This window comes from Geotrypetes seraphini, chromosome 3 (assembly GCF_902459505.1).
Source record: "Geotrypetes seraphini chromosome 3, aGeoSer1.1, whole genome shotgun sequence".
Classification (NCBI taxonomy): domain Eukaryota; kingdom Metazoa; phylum Chordata; class Amphibia; order Gymnophiona; family Dermophiidae; genus Geotrypetes; species Geotrypetes seraphini.
The window spans coordinates 159,544,833-159,568,715 of NC_047086.1; the positions used below are offsets into that span (position 1 = coordinate 159,544,833).

At 38.3% G+C, this 23,883-nt stretch overlaps 1 protein-coding gene across 3 annotated transcripts in view; it reads left to right on the forward strand.

The window, feature by feature from the left end:
• Positions 1 to 23,883, forward strand: part of MAP3K5 (mitogen-activated protein kinase kinase kinase 5) — a 418,652-nt gene that overhangs the window by 300,141 nt on the left and 94,628 nt on the right. The window lies entirely within an intron of this gene.

A 23,883-nucleotide genomic window follows, 5' to 3' on the forward strand; every position in this document is an offset into this window, starting at 1 on the left:
CCCCAGTTTCTCAGGTCACAGCACTAAGCATTACGCTACTCCTCCACTCCAGTTAATTCTTTCTGTTATCACTGAAACAGTCTTTGAGGATCTTTTGTATGTCACATTCAGGTTGTAACTGTGTACAAAAAGCTCAAAGAGCTTACCTACTATAGAGAACTTCTAAAAGGTTCTCCAGCTATTAGATATAGGTACTTAATTCACTCTTCTAACTGCATCCAACTCTTTAAAGTATACCAGAGGGTAGGAAAAGCCTCGGCAATTATACAGGAGTCATATAGAAAAATCAAACCATCTTCCAAACTCCCTCTTCCAATCATTGGCATTTTCTATTTTTTTGTAATATCAAGTGCTATAGTCCTTCACTCTTTACTTTAGACCAGGGATCTCAAAATCCCTCCTTGAGGACCGCAATCCAGTCGGGTTTTCAGGATTTTCCCAATGACTATGCATTGAAAGCAATGCATGCACATAGATCTCATGCATATTCATTGAGGAAATCCTGAAAACACGACTGGATTGCGGCCCTCAAGGAGGGACTTTGAGACCCCTGCTTTAGACTATTCTTCAAACTTTTCACATCAAACATTAAAGAATCTCGAGCAAAATTGTCTTACAATATCACAAATAATGCTTTAAAAAAATCACTTTGTGTTACCACTTTCATTTAATTTGCCCCAGAGACTTTCCTTTCAACCATTTGAAATCATTCTGATGCTGTCAGTGTTTTACGGCCTGAAATGCCGCTGCGTCAGGGAAATTACTTCTTAAAACTACTCTCCCTTAGAGCAATAAACCCGGCTTGTGATTCTTCAAACTCATTCTCAACAGTATTTGTGAAAAGCACTCACCTCTTAAACATTGTTGTCTTCCATCTTTTATTTATGCAACTATCAAGGTGGCTCAGTTCATCGAATCAATATAACTCTTGGCTGCCAATCCACTCTCCATGTGGCCAAAAATGATCGGTTACGGGTATAACTTCAATAAACTTTATTGTAACCCCCCCTTTTTCATCCAGGCAATGACAGGTGAAATCCAAGCCAAATTCAAACTCTTATCACCCCTCAGTCCACCTGGGTGAAGCAATCAATTCAAAAGCTGTTGTTCAAAAAATAATCAAAAATTTTTTAGAAGTATTCCAGCCAAAGATAATTTTTTTAAAAAAGTGTTGCCATTCAATAAGTAAGTTGAAACCCATAGGTTCAATCATGCCCAGTTTGTAAATCCACTGCTATTCACATTGAGCCAAAAATCTATTTAGATTGTCCCCATGAGGTCTATGTGTAAATTTATGAATTACTACCACTTTAGAATCTTCAGACAATGGGACATTTACTTTATTGTATTTGATACTGCTCCTGTGCTTTATCAATCTAGTTTTCAATTTCCTTGAAGTTTGCCCTACATAAATCTTATTGCATGGACACTGTAGTGTAGACAATATACTACCAACAAGGAGCTACAGGATTTTTGAAATTTTAAATTGCATACCACACCATCCAGTAGGCTCCTGAAAACATTTGTGGTTAACATGATAAGCACATAGAGCAGTTCCCACAGGGGCTATGTCTAGTCTCCATTATCTCTTGTGTTACATCTGCTGTATGGTATAGTTGGGCACAATTCCTCCTTTAGATTCTTATCTCTGTAATATGCAATTCTCGAAAAGGTTTGTGCATATACTTCTGAAGATCGTAATATCTGCCAGACCTTCTTTAGAATATCTGAAATAAAAGCTGGAAGAGGTGGGCCTGCCGACCAGAGGGAGTGGGCATCCCTCCAGCAGGCCTTCTACAAAAAGGTATGGGGGAGGAACTGGGTGGGTTTTGGAGGGTGGGAGTGTTTGGTGTGTGTGTGGGGGGGTGCTGGCAGGAGGGATTAGGCATCCCTCCTGCCGGGAATGCTAGCAGGGGTTGGTCCAATCCCTCATCCCGGAACCTCCCCCGAACATCCCCGATAGGAGGGATGCCCAATCCCTCCTGCCGCCAACCCCCGCTAACATCCCCAGCAAGAGGGATGCCCAGCAGAGATGTTTGGGGGAGGTGCTGGTAGGAGAAATTGTGCAGCCCTCCTGTTGGGGATAATAGCGGGGGTTGGCGGCAGGAGGGATTGGGCATCTCTCCTTCCAGGGATGTTAGTGTGGGGGGGAGTGCCAGCAGGGGGAGGGATAATCTCCTGCTGGCTGACTTACAGTTGGAGTTGGATTTCCCTGCTGCGGCTGCTCTCAGCTGATTGCAGCAGGAGAATTTAACCGGCGCCCAAATTGTAGCTTTGGGGAGTCCTTGCCACTCAGCTGATGAGGAGTGGGGAATCCTCCTGCCGTGATGACCTGCTGCGATCTAGCACTGTATTGTTTTTATTTGTGAAGACCTTCATTGAACTCCATTACTTTTATTTGTTAAGACTTTCATTAAACTTTTATATCTAGAGCATTGGTTCCACAGCTTTATTTTTTGTTTGGTGTTCCCTTTTTTCTATGAAACGATTTGGTGATTCTCTTTGTTTTGTTCTGGAAATGAAAATGGTGCCAGAATTCGAAAAAGCATGGAATGAACACAGAGGATCTCTAATTAGAAAATTAATGGTATAAGTTGAAGATCTAAGGCCAGTATTGGGCAGATTTGCATTGCCTGTGTCCCATATATGGCAATTTGATTTAGGATGGGCTGGAGAAGGCTTTGAAGGGAACTCCAGTAATTTGGAACATGAAGACAGTGCTGGGCAGACTTTTATGGTCTGTATCCCGCAAATAACAAGATGGTTTGGATAGGCTGGAGTGAGCTTTGATGAGAAAGAGAAGATGGAACTTTTATCTACATGGGTGTAGACCTCCAATTCAATCACAGTTAATTGACAAAGATCTTGTTGCAGATATCCAAAAGTTGAGAAAGGAAGGGGAGGTGCTTTTGGGTGATTTCAACTTGCCAGACTTGGTACGGAAATTTCCATCTGCAGATTCATAAAGAAATAGAGAGATTGTGGATGCCTTTCAATGGGCTCTGCTCTGAGAAATGGTGATGGAACCCATGAGGGAAAAAGCAATACTGGATCTATTGCTCACTAATGGGGAGAGTATCTCTAATGTCCAAGTGGGTGCCCACCAGGGAAGAATTGATCAAAAGGCTTGGTTTGATATAACAGCTTAAGTTGAGGAAGGCCACACAAAACTCACAAGTCCTTGATTTCAAACATACAGATTTGAATAAAATGGGGAAGTACCTAAAGAAAGAGCTGATAGGATGGAGGATGGGAAGACACGAGATAAGTGCAAAAACAGTGGTCCAAGCTGAAAGGAGCAATAAAAATGGAAACTGAGGAAAAAAGCAACTGATATGGTTCTCCAAACTAGTGGTGGAGAAAATAAAGGCAAAAGAGCTGACATTTGTGATATATGTATATATAAAGAAGAGGAGTACAGAAAGGAATACTGGATAAAACTGAAAGAAGCCAAGAGACAGATACATCTGACAAAAGCACAAGCAGAAGAGCAAATGGCTAGAAATGTAATAAAAAGGAGACAAAATTTTTTTCAGGTATATTTGTGAAAGAAGGAAGACAAAAAATGGAATTGCGAGACTGAAAGAAGTTATGAACTGCTAAGTGGAGAGTGATGAGATAAAAACAAATATGCTAAACAAATACAGTCAAACCTCGGTTTGCGAGTAACGCGGTTTGCGAGTGTTTTGCAAGACGAGCAAAACACTTCAGCAAACTGTGACTCGCAAAACGAGCATTGCCTTGGTAAACGAGTCCTCCAAACCACAGAGAAGAGTTAAAAGACGCATGCGCTGAATTTCCCAACGTGGTAAACTAAAGAAAAGTCGCATGCGCGCTTTCCCCTCACCTTCCCTTTGAAGCCCGCCTTCAAATTCTCGCACCCTTCTTTTCGGTGGTTTCTGATTGGTGGAGAGCATCCGTCCCTGGATGTTGGCTCTGCGGGTGCATGCACAGTCGAGGTGTACCAGACAGCGGTGCGGGTTGAAAGTGGCACAAATAAGCTCAGGAATCTGGGAAGGAGATGCCGGACCAACCTACGTTTGAGCTGGGAAGAAAACTGACTAGGGCTGGCTTGTCGTTCCCCAGCCACTGGCGTCAGATGGATCCTGCAAGGAAGAAGACTGACTGGGGCCGGCTTGTCGTTCCCCCAACTGCTGGCGTCAGATGGATCCTGCGCTGAAGGAGAGGGAACACAGGCCTGAGATAGCGCATGAGAGAATGGCTAATAAAGACAGTAAGTGCACAAGGTGATCTGCACTGCTCCCACGGGCTGGGGGATGAAGTTGGGCGTTGTGAGTAGAGGCAGAGAATGGGCATCTAGAATGTGGGTTTCATTCCAGAGGAAATCATACCAGAGCGCGATGGAGCAGGACTGGGGGGGGGGGGGCAGGCTAGGAAATGGTGTGCAAGGATTACAGAGGAAATGATGACCCAAGACAGAGTGGTAGGAGCAGTTAGCCTTACATTGCCTTACATTGGATTGTGGAACGAAACGTTTTTATTTCCATTATCTTCCCAGGATATTGAGAGAGCTTAGAGAGGTTTTGGTGGGTCCTCTTAAAGATTTGTTCAATATATCTTTAGAGACAGGAGAAGTTCTGTGGGACTGGAGAAGAGCCAATGTGGTCCCTCTTCACAAAGTGATTGCAGAGATGAAGCGGGAAACTACAGGTCGGTAATCCTCTCTTCAGTTATTGGAAAAATAATGGAAGCGTTGCTGAAGTGAATTTTTTGGAAGCTAAGGGATTACAAGAGCCAAGGCAGCATGGCTTTATTAAATCTGATTGAATTCTTTGACTGGGTGGCCAGAGAATTGGATTGAGGACATGCACTAGATATAATTTACTTAGATTTCAGCAAAACCTTTGACACAGTTCCTTATAGGAGGCTTTTGCATAAACTTGAATGGTTGAAGTTAGGGTCCAAAGCGATGAACTGGATTAGAAACTGATTGATGGGAAGACGCCGGAGGGTGGTGGATAATGGAATTTGCTCAGAGGAAGAAAAGGTGAGTAGTGAAATGCCTCAAGGATCGGTGCTGGGGCTGATTCTGTTCTTTATATCTGTGAGCAATATTGCCGACGTTTAAGATAGTAAGGTTTGCCTTTTTATGGATAATAACCAAGATTTGTAATTGAGCAGGCACTCTGGAGGGAGTGGAAAATATGAAAAAGGATCTGCAAAAGTTAGAAGAATGGTCTAATATACAAGGCAACTAAGAATGGCAACTAATATTCAATGTAAAGAAGACCAGCGCCCTAACTGAGACTAGCCCTATCAGTGTACGTTCTTGTTCAGCAGGAACTTGTCTAACTTTGTCTTGAATCCCTGGAGGGTTTTCCCCCTGACAGACTCCGGAAAAGCGTTCCAGTTTTCCACCACTCTCTGAATGAAGAAGAACTTCCTTACATTTGAACGGAATCTATCCCCTTTCAACTTTAGAGAGTGCCCTCTCATTCTCCCTACCTTGGAGAGGTTGAACAACCTGTCCTTATCTACTAAGTCTATCCACTTCAGTACCTTGAATGTTTCAATCATGTCCCCTCTCAATCTCATCTGTTCGAGGGAGAAGAGGCCCAGTTTCTCTAATCTTTCGCTGTATGGCAGCTCCTCCAACCCCTTAACCATCTTAGTCACTCTTCTCTGGACCCTCTCGAGTAGTACCGTGTCCTTCTTCATGTACGGCGACCAGTGCTGTACACAGTACTCCAGATGAGGACGCACCATGGCCTGGTACAGCAGCATGATAACCTTCTCCAATCTGTTCGTGATCCCCTTCTTTATCATTCCAAGCATTCTGTTTGCCCTTTTCGCCGCCGCCGCCACACATTGCGCAGACGGCTTCATCGACTTGTCGATCAGAACTCCTAAGTCCCTTTCCTGGGAGGTCTCTTCAAGTTCCGCCTCGGACATCCTGTATTCGTGCATGAGATTTTGGGGAAAGTAAAAATGCTGTTTCTGATAAGGTGGTGTTGCCTCACAAGACTAAGAATACTGGTATCTTAGCTGCCAAAATAAAACTATGGAGAGCTGCGATAAGTATGCTTTTTAAAATTATGTCCATGGTATTTCATTAGACATTTGCAAGGATATTTCAACAAAACGTAGCACCTATCTACAACATCCTAGGGCAAAGCAACAGGAAGTGCTGCCTATTTGCATAGCAAAAGTTACATCAGAAAATACATGCGGCCTGCCAGGTACTATTTTGAAGCCCTCAGTATGTTTATCATAATCTCAAAAGTAAAATAAAGCAGTTTCTTGATCATATGTCTCTAGCTATAAATTATAATATGATTATTAAGACTTAGCCAAAAGGAAAGATTTATAAACTATAAAGTGTTTTACCTCATGCAAAACTGTCATTTCTTTAATAGGACATTAACTATTTTTTTTCTGAGACCTTCCAATTACCTACAAATCCCAAATGTGGCCCTGTAAAGGGTTTGAGTTTGAGACCACTGCTCTATACAAAATTCAAGGTACCCCTCAGACCATTCTTGCCCTGAATAACAACGGATAAGCCTACACTCGCTTTAATAGTGTATTTGTGCTTTACTCCATGCCAGATTTTTCTTTATCTTATTTCCTTTTGCTCCTCTTTTTTAAATTGTCTTCACCCCCAATTATAGTTGTGGACTTTGTAGTGAGATTATGAGAGTTGTTATGTTTCCTGTAATTTGTTGATTTCCTATAATTTTGCTATGTCTGTTGTATCTCACATAAGCAATTGTATTCTTGTGAATTAATATCAAATTTCATAAATAAAATAAAAACATTTCTGGCTGATTACCTGAAGAACACAATGGCCAGAAGAGAGGGTTACGGATTGTCATCAGGTGGGCTCCATCATGTATCCCAAACATAAAAATTAAAACCTTTCCATCTGGCTAGAAGTAAGAAATACAAAGCTTTAAGTTGGGGGGGGGGGGGTTCATGTTGATCCTGCTGAATTTTGAATCACTTATAATACATAAATCAATGATTTAGGAAAACCTAGATAAAAATTATCAGAATAGTCTTGTTCTAATAAAACTAACTCACTTTTAGGAAAGAATATTGTCATGGCACAGACGTACTCTTCTTAATTAAAGTGAATTTATTTGAAATTGTGCTACAAGGCAATAGCATTAAAGTGGTTTACAATCAGTAAATTTAATTGCCAGCAATGTTCATCATACATAAATAAATAAATAAATTAAACTGTTATCTCTATCTCTCATCCTATAAGGTACAGCACAAGATTTCAATCTGTAAAGATGTCATTTTTATTTCTTAATTAGCTGTCTCTTGTTACTGCTTTCTCCCTCTCAGGGCTAAAACCTGTTGCATTCAGTTGCTGTTGTTTTTAAATCTGGGATCTTTGGTCTATTTCCAGACCAGGCTCTCCAACCTGGCAGTGAAGTTTTCTGCTGAAAACACTGAACAAAGAGGCTTTCATTTGATTACAGAAGCCTTATTTAGTAAAGCATTTCAAACTGAGAGGAGGGTCAGAGAGCAGATGCAGGCAAAATATAGTTGAAACGCCTGCCAATGATTAAATTAAGAGTACTGTAATTTGAGACAGAGGTTACTGATGATTTACTCTTTAGTCTTAACATTGTGCCTTCCTCTAACATCAGGGACACACAGCCAATAAACAAATGCACATGTTGTGCACAGGCGTCGTGGGTATATAAGGTGGGATGTCGGCAAGTTGCCAATATAACAACCCTGTCTGTCATGGGGAAAAAGCACAATTGATCAGATATTGAAAAAGGCATGATCATCAGATACTGGGCCAAGGGCGGCAGCATTTCAGAAACAGTAGAATTTGTGGACTGTTCACAGGCTGCTGTGGTTAAAATGTACCGTGAGTGGACAAATGGAACCTTTTCAATGACCCAACATGGTATCTGTGAGGCAGCACGAACCATCGATGTGAGAGGTGAACATTGGCTGCGCAGGTTAGTGTGGGCCGATTGACATACTACCATGGAGCAACTCATCAAACGAACCAGGAGGCTTCTAAATAAGTGTCCAAAATGACTGTGTAGCAAACCCTATTGTGAATTGTGCTCTGGAGCAGACAGCTGGTAACTGCACCAATGCTCATGAGGGTTCATCGCTAAAAAGTCTGCAATTTGCACAGGAGTACTGACATCGGACTCCCAGAAGACGCCAACAACTAAAGCATTTGTTGTTGGCATCTTCTGGGAGTTACGCCAACCATAAACTCTGAGCCTACTCAGTGTGGAGCTCACTATTGTGTTTTGAAACAGTTGCTTGCTATTCTTCCTCCTGAAGAAGCGACTGGAGAAACACGTACTGTGTTGAGGGAGCGTGCAGTTAGTAGCGCGCTGAGATTGAAGATTATCAATGTGGGACAATATATTTATGAAGGATTACAAAAGAATAACATTAAGAAAGACTTAGGGGTCCTTTTATCAAGCTGCGTTAGGGGTTTAACGCACGTAATACCGCGCATTAAACCACCTGCCATGCTAGCCGCTAACGCCTGCATTGAGCAGGCATTAGTTTTTTAGCCGGCTGCGGGGATTAATGCATGATGAAATATCTGACGCGCTAACCCCGCTAGTGCGGCTTGATAAAAAGACCCCTTAATAGCAATGGAGAACAGTTTTTTGGAATATGATTTTTGAATATGGACACAATTGGGGAGCACTGTGAGTATTTGGAATATTGGGAGCTGCGGACTGAGAAGATCGTGAATTATTGAAACTAAGTAACCCTTTCATTTATTTATCTATTCATCTTTTTTGATAAAACACCATGCTGGTGGCAGGTAGGTAGCTATGATGTTCTCAGGCTGAGCTACTGGAGCCCTTTGTTCACACATTTTAAGCTATTTGGCTTTCACTGAGCACCATATATTAAAATTTATAGAGTTTTTATACTATATACAAATGCAGGGTTTTATTAATCCTCTGGTGAAGAACATAGGGCTCCTTTTGCTAAGCTGCGCTAGCGGTTTTAGCACACGCTTAATTGCTGCATGTGCTAGACGCTAACGTCTCCCTTGAGCTGGTGTTAGTTTCTCCGTGTATCACGGGGGTTAGCGCACGCTAATCCACAGCATGCGCTAAAAATGCTACCGCAGCTTGGTAAAAGGAACCCATAGTGTTATGATTTGAGGATTAAATTTTTACAAATTTTACTCCCATTGTATAAGTTGAGTGCCATGTGTACTGCCAGAGGCAGTTATTCTGGATATTAGCAGGTGGTCATAATAATGTAACTTTACCGTATATTAGTGAGATTTGTTGCATTATGATTATTAAAATAAGTTTTTGAGCATTTGATACTACCATTCATAACACAAAGTAGAAGCAAGAACACACTACAATACTAGACGTAGAACAAACTAAACTTAAGTCGGAAAATAAAGGAGAGATAAAGAGGGAGGAGATGAATAGCATGACAGTGTCATTTTTAAAACAAAATTGCCAACAAATTATGGAAAACGGGAGTAAAGGAAAAGAATTCCCGGATTATCCCTAAAAAGGATGGCGACATCAGTTGTTTCAAAACCAGAAATTAAGAGAACAATTTTGAGAAACAAAAATCTTCAAATAAACCCTAAATTACTTAACCAAAGTTTCTGCATGAAAGTCAGCAGGCATTTGATTCCATAGAATAGGGAGCCAGACAGCAAAAAACTGTGGAGTGAGAAGAATCAAGAGGGATCATTGTGATAAAGGCACAAGTAGATTAGCAGTAGAAGAATGTAGAGCAGTGTATCTCAAACTTTGTGCCTCCTGAGATTCCAAGTGTGCCACTGAGGATGAAGATAGGCGCCTGCCAGCGCTGCCCGATTTGCCAAAGGCCTACATGTTTCCCCCTTCTCTCTAGAGTCCTCTGGCTTCCCCCCTGGCCTCCCGGTCTCACCTTTAGAGCTAATTACAACAGCCTGCAAAGGATCGCCGGTAGGCAAACTAATTTTATTTCCAATATAGTGATTGAAATGTGTCGGTTTTGACAATTTATATCTGCTGTGTATATTATGTGTATATATGAAAAATGAATGGAAAAAATTGCATTACAATTAGTAAAGGGGATGGGATTTGGGGCAGAGCTTGGGTGGGCCTAAGGAGGTCTGTGGTTGGGGTACTCAATTGATATTTGTTAGATTTAGGGGGTACTTAGCTTGAAGTAGTTGAGAAACACTGCTGTAGGCAATCAGCTGGCGCTAGTGCCGCTCCTTTTCTCCTGTTCTCCTGCCCTCTTCCCTGCTGGCACATCTGGAGGGCCTCTGTACATGCGCTGACGTCAACGTGATGTCATGCATATGCGTGATGTCATCACGGTGATGTCCATGCACTTCTGGGTTCCTCATGCCGTGCCCACTACCTTTAGTGTGCCCCGGCTCGAGAAAGTTTGAGAGACAATGATGTAGAGAATGACTGGGAGTATAATAATAATAATAATAATAACTTTATTCTTATATACCGCCACAATCTTGCGACTTCTAGGCGGTTTACAATAAAGAAAAACTGTACAGACAGCGAATTACAGAGTATATCATTGAACATCTAGTGATAGTAACAAGGAGAGTTACAGGGTCTGTGTATTACACGGTTTCACAATGAGTAGCATTATACAATCGACGGTATTCAGAGCATAAGTAGGAGAAGAGAAAGGAGATTGCGCTTTGAGTTACAAAGGTGCAAGACTGCAAAGGTGAAAAAGATAACATAAGATATTGATGAGAAGTAAGTGTGGCACCAACATAGAGAGGAATAGTGGAAAGTCATTGTGAAGAGCCCTGTTAGTCAAAAGATGAATTTTATATTGAATCCTTGCATTCTGTGACATAGCAAGAATAGGAGATGCCCAGTATGGTGGCGCTCCCCCCCCCCCCCCCGCCCCAAGCCCTCCTCTCTCCCTCCCTATCGCTCCTTCCATGCTACCTCCCACTCTTTCCGTAGCCCCCATGTCACACTCATGCCCTCTTTTCCAACCCCATACCTCTTTAAATCTTCACCAGTGCGAGCATCTGCTCTGGCCTACTGCTCATGCTGGCATTGGCTTTTCCTCTGGTGTCACTTCCTAGCCCTGCAACCTGGAAGTGATTTCAGAGGGAGCCAGGCTGGTGTGAGCAGCAGGCCAGAGCAGTTGCTCACGCTAACAAAGATTTAAAGAGATACGGGGGTGGGGAAGAGAGGGCGTGAGCATGGCATGGGGGGTAGAGAGGTGCCGGCACCCCCACAAAGACAGGGGTCCACTCCCCTGCCCTCCCTTTACTATGCCACTACTTGCATTGATTAGAAGCCATTGTTAGGCTGAAAAAAGTAATGTAACATTGTCTGATCTTTTGTCCCATAAATCAGTTTAACTGCAATGTTTTGTAGGAGTAGGACTGAATTGAATAAAGTGGGCACCCAGCAAGAAATAAATCTTGTGTAATAGTCAAGACAAGTATAAAAGACTGAAGTGTGGTAATTCAAATTTTAAATATAAGTGATCAGTTTTAGGCTGAATGCTGTCAGAGGTACTTCCTGAGGCTATAATAGTATAATAAATCAACAATTAGCATATTTATAGCAAAAGGGTTTAACTGGGCAGAAGAGATTTCTGCTTGGTTAAACTATGCTGAGTGACCCAGCACCTGATATTCAGAGGCATTAAGACTACTGAATGTTGCTGCTAACCAGCTATCTCCTGACTGGCTAGGTATGGGCAAGGGGTAGAGCACCTACTTAGCTAGTTAGTGGCAATTTTCAGTTTGTTAACCATCTAAATAACTGCATAAAATTGGGACAACAAAAAGGCTGTTCTAACTTTATCCTAAAGTTAACTGGGCACTGGTTTGAATATCGGTCAGTGCCTGGTTAGCTTTTAGGTGACCACCAATATAGCATAGTTACCTGTAGCAGGTGTTCTTCGAGGACAGCAGGCATATATTCTCACATGTGGGTGACTTCATCCATGGAATCTGGCATGCAGTCAATAGGTGTACTATCACTTTAAGACTGCCTATACCTTACTTGTGCTGGTGCCTTCCTGCCCGAAGTTGGCTCACGGAGCCATCAGTTCAATAAGAAAGCTAAGAAGCCAACTAAGGGAGGTGGGAGGGTTGGGAGAATATATGTCTGCTGTCCTCTGAGAGCACCTGCAACAGGCGAGTAATTATGCTTTCTTCGAGGACAAGCAGACATTATATTCTCACAGGTGGGACTCCCAAGCTTCTTGGAAATAGTAGCACTGTAATGCAAAAACTTGAAGATAGAAAGGTGAGGTAAATAGAATAACTTCCAACCAAACAAATCCTCACTCAGCAGGAAAAAATATAAAATGGAGAGACAGACCAACTTGTATCTTTCTTCTCATTTCTTTATTGAAAATTCTTCATTAAACATTCTTGCTCCAAGCAATACTGCCCGACGGGACCCGTTTCGCCAACAATGGCTTTTTCAAGGGTTCCAGCAGGGAGCACTAAAATATACAAATTACAATATTGAATAAATTTTAAAATAAACAAATTGTTATACCATAATATCCTACAAATTACTGTGTTTTAACCTTATATCTAGATATAGAACATATTTAATTTATATAATTCATCTGTATTTAAGTAGATTATAGATACAGTGGTGCCTCGCATAACGGACGCCTCGCACAGCGAACGCTGCGCACAACGAACTTCAGGTCTTGCTTCCTACAACGAACTTCGTTTCACACAACGAAGTCGCCCGAGCTGCATCGCTTAACTGCCCTCTCTCCGCCTGGCTCCCTGTGCAGTGGCGCTACATATTTTAAACCCCCCTGCCGCCGCTGCTGCATATTTTTAAGCCTCTGCCGCCACCGCATATTTTTAAACCTCCCCCCGCCGCCACATATTTTTTTAAAAAAGCCACCACTGCTGCAACTTTAATCTCACCCGCTCACTCGTAACTGGTGGTCTAGCAAATTTCCCAGCCAGCCTGCGCTGATCTCTGAATGGCTGCAGTCAGCTCTCGCGGGACTCACAAGAACTAACTGCAGCCATTCGGAGATCGGCATGGGCCCACACAGGCGTGCAGAGGAATTGCTCCTGATCTCTTCGCTTCTGGCCTGTACGCCACTGGCTGGGAAAGATGGGAGGAATTAAAAAAGGTACCGAGGGGGGATGATTAAAAAGGTACTGGGGAGTATGTGGGGGGTGATTATAATACACAGCAAGGATCAACAAAACCCCTGTCTCCCCTCCCCTTCACATATATCCCCTCTATATCATGCTAACAGAATACCACAGTCACACATAGCAGGAATAGGGTTAGGGTAGTGCAACTAGGGCAACTGTCCCCCCTGGTCAAAGAGAGCCGTAAGCCTCTGCCTGGACTTTGCAGTCCCCAGTTGTGTCTAACACCAGCTCTAACAAGATAAATTTATCTTTTTTTATGTCATCTTAGCATATTTTATGCTACAGAACAAATTATTTTTTTTTACATGTATTGTTATGGGAAAACGCGTTTCACATAACGAACTTTTCGCATAACAAACTTGCTCCTGGAACGAATTAAGTTCGTTGTGTGAGGCACCACTGTATTCTATTGATGAATTACTCTTTTATATAATTGTTATTTTACATAATTGTACAGATGTGTCTTATAAATTTATTTGTTATGACTCAATAAATACCTTCAAATTAGACATAATGTTATAATGTTACTAGAATAATACATAAAAATTAAATTAAATTGATACCTCTCCCATCATTCTAACATACTATTCCTTAAATAGTGTAAAATTAATGTTTAAAAATTAATTAAGTTGATACCTCTCTAATCATAATTATTTAAATAATTCAATTACTAAATATTAGATAAAAAAAATTTTAAAATTTTTTTATATTAAATAATAAATAATAAATCTGAGCAATTTAGGTATGGATAATAATATTATATATATAATTAAATATAAATATACCATAAATACTTCAATACATTAAATTTAATAGTAATAAAGAATTAATTCTAGATCTTATATAGCATATAATTTTAATTTAAAATAAACTTTATAAATTAATATTCAAAATTTTTAATAAAAAATATATCCATTACCCATCAGAAAACCATTGTGTTTGATTATAAGAGTTGATAAAAAATATATTAACCACTAATTAACTTTAACTAATTCATTTAACAATTAATTAAAAAATCCCTTAACCAATTCAAGACACCTGTGTACAATTATAAAAATTAATTAATATATTAACCACTAATTAACTTTAATTAATTTAACAATTAATTAAAAAATAATTATCCACCAATAATTATTCTTTAAAATATTAACAAATTAAAAAATATATATAATATATAATACATAAAGTTTTATAATTAAAACTTATCTCTCCACTTTAATTATCAATTAATTGCTAGATCATATAATATACGTTTATCCACAAGATTATGTTTATTTATCTCATTAGAGAGTTGATATTTATATAGATAAAGCTAATTAAATTATTTAAATTATTTATAGAGGGTAACTTTCAATACTAATTAATAACGTCCTAATCAAACATTAAAACATGCTTCTATTTAAACAATCAGCCTATTACATTGGCATATGTATAGCCACAGAGTAAAATCCTTTCATTAACAGCTAATATGAACCATAGAAAATTTAAAAATAATGAAAAAAACCCCATAAAAACAAACAAAACATTCACCATTGATTAAAGACAACAAGCCGAGTGATTGATGCAACTTCATTTAAAAAACATTTTCTTTTTAACACTCACAATGGAGCAATAATGCATCTTACTTCTATTCTGAATCTTTAAATAATTAAACTCTTTCAGTGAATCTCCTTAATGGTGCTGTTAAAATTACCAACCTCATTTTAGCTTCCTAATACATTCAGGGCAGGAGCGTACTGCAGCCATATTGAAGTTTATATAGGCACAGGCGCATGCGCTGACTCATACGGAAATACCATATGAAGTATGCGTATGAGTATCTTAGTCAGCGCCTGCGTCTGCGATAAAGAATAGATTATCAGATATGCTCAATTCTAATCGCCCTTAATTCAAAAGGCGAAGAATTCAAAAGGCGGAAAATTCAGTAAATCGCCTTGATGGTATTGTTAAAATTACCAACCTCATTTTAGCTTCCTCGTGCATTCAGGGCAGGAGCGTACTGCGGCCATATTGTTTGAGTTTATATAAGCACAGACGCATGCGCTGACTCGTACGAAAATACCATGTGATGTGAGCGTATACGTGTCTTAGTCAGCGCATGCTTTGCGATAAAGAATAGATTGTCAGATATACTCTATTATAATCGCCCGCAATTAAAAAGGCGAAAAAATTCAAGATAGAAATAAATAATGAAAATGTAAATGTTGGGGTTTCCATGCGCTACACAGCAAAATAACACAACTGGAAAACAAAAAACATTATAAAGAACTAAAGGAAAGGTTTCCAGTCTATAAAACTGTTTAATCCCACAGGTTCTAAGGATCTTAATCTAAAAATTCATTTACTTTCTTTTTGTGCTAACTTCTTTTTCCTGTCACCTCCTCTCTTATCCTCTGTCACATGGTCTATCGCTAAATATTGAAGATCTTCAAATTTATGTTGATGGGATATACAATGCTCTACAATAGGTTCAGATATCACAGACTGTTTAATATTCGATTTATGTTCTTGTATACGAGTTTTAAATGCTCTAGTAGTCATCCCAATATATATTTTATTGCAAGGACATAGTATAATATAGATGATGAAAGTAGATGTACAATTCAAAAAATGATTAATCTTGAATTCTTTATTATCTAAAGGGTTTTTCCAAATTTTTGTTTGTATGCTCATTTTGCAAATATTGCATGAGAGACATTTAAAAAACCCTTTAGGTAAACTATTGTCTTTAGCACTACCTTTATTTTCACTGCTTTTTAAGATCTCTTTTAAATTGCGATCTCTGGAATAAGCTATTCTCAGATTCAAGTTTTGCAAGGAAGGATGAATGGTAACAATATCCCAGAATTTGTGTAAAGTTTTAGAGATGATATTACTAAAGTTATTATGTCTAATGACACATGTTATAGTGTCATTTTCTTCTTCATTATTTTTAGATGCTTTTAATAACAACAGTTCTCTGTTACAATATTTCACCCTTTTAAAGGCTCTTTTTATCATTTTCTCCAAAAATTTTTTTGTGGCAAAACAAAAGCAGAAACAGAGGAAGGAGAGGCAGAGGTCAAAACCAATCCAGACCCACCACCAGGTCTCAGACCAAACAAGTGAGGTGGTGATCAACATTTCTAACACTGTATTATCTCCAGTTGAAATTAATCTTCTTTCCAAAGGTCTCTCTTTTGTCCCCACTCAAACCTTTAATTCTTTTCAGTTCAATATTGATTTAGAGAAGTTTATTAGAAAATTATATCTTAAGACCTTCTTTTATGGAAAAGATGACATAAAAGATCACACGATTTTTAATCCAAAATCTCAATGGTATCCTGCCACACCCACGGACGATAACATTAAGATCTATAAAGAATGTGTCTTAAAAGAAATAGAACAACAGTCATCTAAAAAATTCTATAGATATTAGAACATGCAAAAAGAAGAAAAATTGGCTTTAGAAGGGTTAGGTAATAATAAGGATATTACTATACGGAGAGCGGACAAAGGAGGAGCAATTGTTGTTCAAAATACCTCGGATTACCTTAAAGAGATTAAAAATCAACTAGCTGATAAAAATGTATACCATGCAACGACATTAGACCCTACTAAGCGCCTCATTGGTAAAATTGATAAAATAGTTACTAAAGGAATAGAAGCTGGTTTCTTAACTGAAAAAGATAAAAGATTTTTATTGAATAAACATCCTATAACCCCAGTATTCTATACTTTACCAAAGGTTCATAAAAATAGACAACAACCACCCGGGCGCCCGATTATGTCATCTAGAGACTCGGTACTTGAGCCTCTTTCATGTTTTGTAAACTTTTTTCTCAGTCCCTTAGTTGAAATGAGTTCCTCATATATAAAAGATACGACCCATGTCTTGAATTTACTTAAGGAGATTCCTGAGGAGGAATATCCTTTTATACTAGTGTCGTTTGATGTAGTATCTCTATATACATCTATACCCCAAAATGAAGCCATAGAGGTAGTAAGAGATTTTTTGGAAATTCGCCCTAGACCTCACCTTATCCCTACAGAGTTTTTAATGCAACTAACCTCTTTAGCATTAAAAGAAAATTATTTTTTATTTGAAGATAAATATTACATCCAAAAAAAGGGTGTGGCTATGGGTGCCACATTCGCTCCCTCCATAGCGAATCTATATATGTCCAAATTCGAACTTGAATGGGTAAAGAATTCACCATATTCAGACCATATTTTTGTATGGCGTCGGTTTATAGATGATGTCATCATGTTATGGAAGGGGGATGAAATTGATCTCAAGAATTTTGCACAATGGCTAAATTCATGTGATGAAAATTTAAGTTTCACCATAACATGCTCGAGAATTAAGTTAAATTTTTTAGATTTGACTATTGAACAGCATCAAAATTCCTTTATTACAGATGTATACTTTAAAGATACAGATAAAAATACATTACTATCTTATGATAGCAGTCATCCCAGCAATTTAAAGAATAGTCTACCATTTTCACAATTCATTAGACTCAGGAGGAACTGTTCAGATTTTAAAAGTTTTAAGAAACAAGGAAAAATATTAGAACTTAAATTATTGTCTAGAGGTTATCCCCAGAAAGTGATAAAAAGAGCCTTTAAAAGGGCGAAATATTGTAACAGAGAACTGTTGTTATTAAAAGCATCTAAAAATAATGAAGAAGAAAATGACACTATAACATGTGTCATTAGACATAATAACTTTAGTAATATCATCTCTAAAACTTTACACAAATTCTGGGATATTGTTACCATTCATCCTTCCTTGCAAAACTTGAATCTGAGAATAGCTTATTCCAGAGATCGCAATTTAAAAGAGATCTTAAAAAGCAGTGAAAATAAAGGTAGTGCTAAAGACAATAGTTTACCTAAAGGGTTTTTTAAATGTCTCTCATGCAATATTTGCAAAATGAGCATACAAACAAAAATTTGGAAAAACCCTTTAGATAATAAAGTATTCAAGATTAATCATTTTTTGAATTGTACATCTACTTTCATCATCTATATTATACTATGTCCTTGCAATAAAATATATATTGGGATGACTACTAGAGCATTTAAAACTCGTATACAAGAACATAAATCGAATATTAAACGGTCTGTGATATCTGAACCTATTGTAGAGCATTGTATATCCCATCAACATAAATTTGAAGATCTTCAATATTTAGCGATAGACCATGTGACAGAGGATAAGAGAGGAGGTGACAGGAAAAAGAAGTTAGCACAAAAAGAAAGTAAATTAATTTTTAGATTAAGATCCTTAGAACCTGTGGGATTAAACAGTTTTATAGACTGGAAACCTTTCCTTTAGTTCATTATAATGTTTTTTGTTTTCCAGTTGTGTTATTTTGCTGTGTAGCGCATGGAAACCCCAACATTTACATTTTCATTATTTATTTCTATCTTGAATTTTTTCGCCTTTTTAATTGCGGGCGATTATAATAGAGTATATCTGACAATCTATTCTTTATCGCAAACGCATGCGCTGACTAAGACACGTATACGCTCACATCACATGGTATTTTCGTACGAGTCAGCGCATGCGTCTGTGCTTATATAAACTCAAACAATATGGCCGCAGTACGCTCCTGCCCTGAATGCACGAGGAAGCTAAAATGAGGTTGGTAATTTTAACAACACCATCAAGGAGATTTACTGAATTTTCCGCCTTTTGAATTCTTCGCCTTTTTAATTAAGGGCGATTAGAATTGAGCATATCTGATAATCTATTCTTTATCGCAGACGCAGGCGCTGACTAAGATACTCATACGCATACTTCATATGGTATTTCCGTATGAGTCAGCGCATGCGCCTATATAAACTTAAACAATATGGCTGCAGTACGCTCCTGCCCTGAATGTATTAGGAAGCTAAAATGAGGTTGGTAATTTTAACAGCACCATTAAGGAGATTCACTGAAAGAGTTTAATTATTTAAAGGTTCAGAATAGAAATAAGATGCATTATTGCTCCATTGTGAGTGTTAAAAAGAAAATGTTTTTTAAATGAAGTTGCATCAATCACTCGGCTTGTTGTCTTTAATCAATGGTGAATGTTTTGTTTGTTTTTATGGGGTTTTTTCATTATTTTTAAATTTTCTATGGTTCATATTAGCTGTTAATGAAAGGATTTTACTCTGTGGCTATACATATGCCAATGTAATAGGCTGATTGTTTAAATAGAAGCATGTTTTAATGTTTGATTAGGACGTTATTAATTAGTATTGAAAGTTACCCTCTATAAATAATTTAAATAATTTAATTAGCTTTATCTATATAAATATCAACTCTCTAATGAGATAAATAAACATAATCTTGTGGATAAATGTATATTATATGAACTAGCAATTAATTGATAATTAAAGTGGAGAGATAAGTTTTAATTATAAAACTTTATGTATTATATATTATATATATTTTTTAATTTGTTAATATTTTAAAGAATAATTATTGGTGGATAATTATTTTTTAATTAATTGTTAAATGAATTAGTTAAAGTTAATTAGTGGTTAATATATTAATTAATTTTTATAATTGTACACAGGTGTCTTGAATTGGTTAAGGGATTTTTTAATTAATTGTTAAATGAATTAGTTAAAGTTAATTAGTGGTTAATATATTTATCAACTCTTATAATCAAACAATGGTTTTCTGATGGGTAATGGATATATTTTTTATAAAAAATTTTAAATATTAATTTATAAAGTTTATTTTAAATTAAAATTATATGCTATATAAGATCTAGAATTAATTCTTTATTACTATTAAATTTAATGTATTGAAGTATTTATGGTATATTTATATTTAATTATATATATAATATTATTATCCATACCTAAATTGCTCAGATTTATTATTTATTATTTAATATAAAAAAATTTTAAAACATTTTTTATCTAATATTTAGTAATTGAATTATTTAAATAATTATGATTAGAGAGGTATCAACTTAATTAATTTTTATACATTAATTTTACACTATTTAAGAAATAGTATGTTAGGATGATGGGAGAGGTATCAATTTAATTTAATTTTTATGTATTATTCTAGTAACATTATAACATTATGTCTAATTTGAAGGTATTTATTGAGTCATAACAAATAAATTTATAAGACACATCTGTACAATTATGTAAAATAACAATTATATAAAAGAGTAATTCATCAATAGAATATCTATAATCTACTTAAATACAGATGAATTATATAAATTAAATATGTTCTATATCTAGATATAAGGTTAAAACACAGTAATTTGTAGGATATTATGGTATAACAATTTGATTATTTTAAAATTTATTCAATATTGTAATTTGTATATTTTAGTGCTCCCTGCTGGAACCCTTGAAAAAGCCATTGTTGGCGAAACGGGTCCCGTCGGGCAGTATTGCTTGGAGCAAGAATGTTTAATGAAGAATTTTCAATAAAGAAATGAGAAGAAAGATACAAGTTGGTCTGTCTCTCCATTTTATATTTTTTCCTGCTGAGTGAGGATTTGTTTGGTTGGGACTCCCAAGCTGCCAGGATTATGTCACTGAGAAGAGGATTGACAAAAACCATGAGCCTGGTGAAACCGAAAGTGTAGGAGAGAAGTTGTCATTTAAATGGAGGATAAATTTTGTAGAACTGCTTGGTCGAACCGACTATCCCGAATGGAATGATTCTCCAGCCAATAGTGGGATGTGAAGGTATGAACTGAGGACCAGGTGGGCTACTAAAGTTGCTATTGCTCAAACTTTATGTGCAGTGACATGGCCTTCAAGCATCAGCAAAAGGAGATACAGTCCACTAGCCACATGGAGATGGATTTCTTGGTGACAGAAGCTCCAAGTCTGTTTGGATTGAATGACAGCAACAGCTGAGTGGAAGTTCTGTGAGGTTTAGTTTGATCCAAGTAACAAGCAAGAGCACTTTCCCAGTCTAATATGTGGAGTGCTACTTCACTAGGGTGAGAATTTGATCTTGAAAACAAAACAGGGTGAACTATAGACAGATGAAATTCTGAGACAACCTTCAGAAGGAACTTTGGATGAGTGCAAAGAATCACCCTATTGTGGTAGAATGTTGTATAAGAAGGATCTGACACAAATGTTTGAAGTTCACTGACCCAGCATGTAGAAGAAAAAGATTTGAGAGAAGCTACTTTCCGAGTGAGATGCTTGAGAGATGAAGTTCAGAGTCATTCAAACAGAGGCTTCATTAGAGTGGAAAGTATAACATTAAGTTCCCAAGTAATCGGAGGAGGCGTGACAGGTGGCTTGGTATGATAAAGGCCTTTCATGAATCTGGAAACCAAAGGATGCACAAACAATGACTTTTTATCCAGTGGTGTATGAAAAGCACTAATAGCATTGAGATGAACTCTGACTGAAGTGGTTTTGAGACCAGAATTGGAAAGATGTAGGAGGTAGTCTAGAACCGATTGAAGAGGACTAATGATCGGATCTAATGAATGGAAATACACCAGAGTGTAAAGTGAGTCCATTTGAAATTATAGCAGCGCTGTGTGGATGGTTTTCTAGAAGCTTTAATGATGAATAACACTGGTGCAAATAGTGTGAAAGCATCTACTCGCAGCGAGAGATATACCATGCTGTGAGTTCTAATGAGCATATATTGGGATGAAGCACAGAACCCTCATTCTGTGTCAGCAAGGTTAGAAAGATTTGAAGTGTGATGGGTTCCCATACACTGTGTTGTAAGAGGAAAGGGAACCAAGGTTGATGCAACCATTGAGGTACTATGAGAATCATGATGGTTTGTTCTTGGCAAAGTTTGGGTAGTGTCTTCCTGACTTGAGGAACTGGAGAGAAAGCATAAAGATACTTGCCCACCCAGTCGAGGAAGAAGGCATCCAGATGATTTGGAGTGTAGAGTCTGGAACAGAAAAATGGAAGTTTGTGATAGGGAAGCAAAGAGGTCCACTTCTGGGGTCCGAGAATATCTGATGCAAGGTGGTTGAGTTGAGTGACCACTCATGAGGTTGAAGGAGTCTGCTAATATATTTTGTTTTCCTGCTAGATAAACTGCTTTGAGAAAAATGTTGCAAGGAATTATGATGACCACATCTGTATTGCTTCTTGTCAAAGTAGGCATGACCTCTGTACTTCCTTGTTTGTTAATGCAGTACATGGATGGCTACTTGTCTGCTTGAATGAGAAGTACTTGATTGAGGAGGCGATCCTGGAATGTGTGGAGAGAATTTCAGATTGCTTAAAGTTCCAGGAGATTAATGTGGAGAGTTTTCTGGAGAGGCGTGCAACTGCCTTAAGTATGGAGGCCATCGAGGTGGGATCCCCAACTGGGCATGGAAGCATCCGATATTCATATTTTTTTTATGTAATGGAATGTGGAAAAGAAGGTCCCTAGAAATATTGGCCTGTAACAGTCACCATTGAAGGGACTGATGAAGGTCTGAAGCTACCTGTAACTGTTGGACCATTGTTTTGAGACCGTCCACTGAGGTTCTCTGAGATGTAGACAAGCAAAAGAAGTCACATGAACTGTAGATGCCATGTAGACTAGGACAGGTTCTTCAACCTTTTTACACCCATGGACCGGCAGAAATAAAAGAATTATTTTGTAGACTGGCAACTACTAAGAGCTCGGTCCCCGCAAACCATCTGATCCCATCTGCACAAGCCGCAGTTATGGCGGTACTTGAGAGAGTCCAAAGGAGAGCAACGAAATTGGTAAGAGGGCTGGAACACTGCTCATACGCCGAGAGGCTGGATAGGCTGGGGCTCTTCTCTCTGGAGAAAAGGAGGCTCAGGGGAGACATGATAGAGACTTTCAAGATCATGAGGGGCATAGAGAAGGTGGATAGGGACAGATTCTTTAGACTGAAGGGGACAGCAAATACGAGGGGACATTCTGAGAAACTGAAGGGAGATAGGTTCAAAACAAATGCAAGGAAGTTTTTTTTCACCCAAAGGGTCGTGGACACTTGGAATGCGCTACCGGAGGAAGTGATCAGGCAGAATACGGTACAAGGATTCAAACAGGGATTGGATGGATTCCTGAGGGATAAAGGGATCGTGGGATACTGAGGGAGGAGCTGGGAGGTAACACAAGTATAGGAATTAAATCAGGTAATGAGTATAAACTAACCTGGTCGTGCATGTGCAAGACCGGAGGGCTAGGACTTCGATAGGAAGGCAGGACTTAAATGGGAAGCCAAGGTGGCAAGGGAGCCCCTTCTGATGATTCAGACAGGTCTTGACCTGTTTTGGGCCGCCGCGGGAGCGGACTGCTGGGCGGGATGGACCTGTGGTCTGACCCGGCGGAGGCACTGCTTATGTTCTTATAAAAAGAAACAATATTCTACACAATTGTGATTTTATAAATACAAATATACAGAGCAAGGACCAACAAAACCCCTGTCTCTCCTCCCCTTCACATATATCCCCTCTACTATCAAGAAAACTGAACAAGCCAAGTTATTTCAGAATGCTACACAGAAATATCATGCTAACAGAATACTGCATTTACACATGACAGGAATAGTGTTAGGGGAGTGTCCCTTGGTCCGAGAAAGCCCTAAGCCAGCTGGAAGCTAAAGAAGCACTGCCTGGGCTTTGCAGTCCCCAGTTATGTCTCTAGCAGGATATATATTTCAAATCTGATATATTCTAATGACAAAATAGAAATAAAATTATTTTCTACCTTTTGTTGTCTCTGGTTTCTGCTTTCATCTTCTTTTCTCTCTTTTCCTTCCAGCGTCTTCCTTGTCTCTTCAATCCAGCATCTG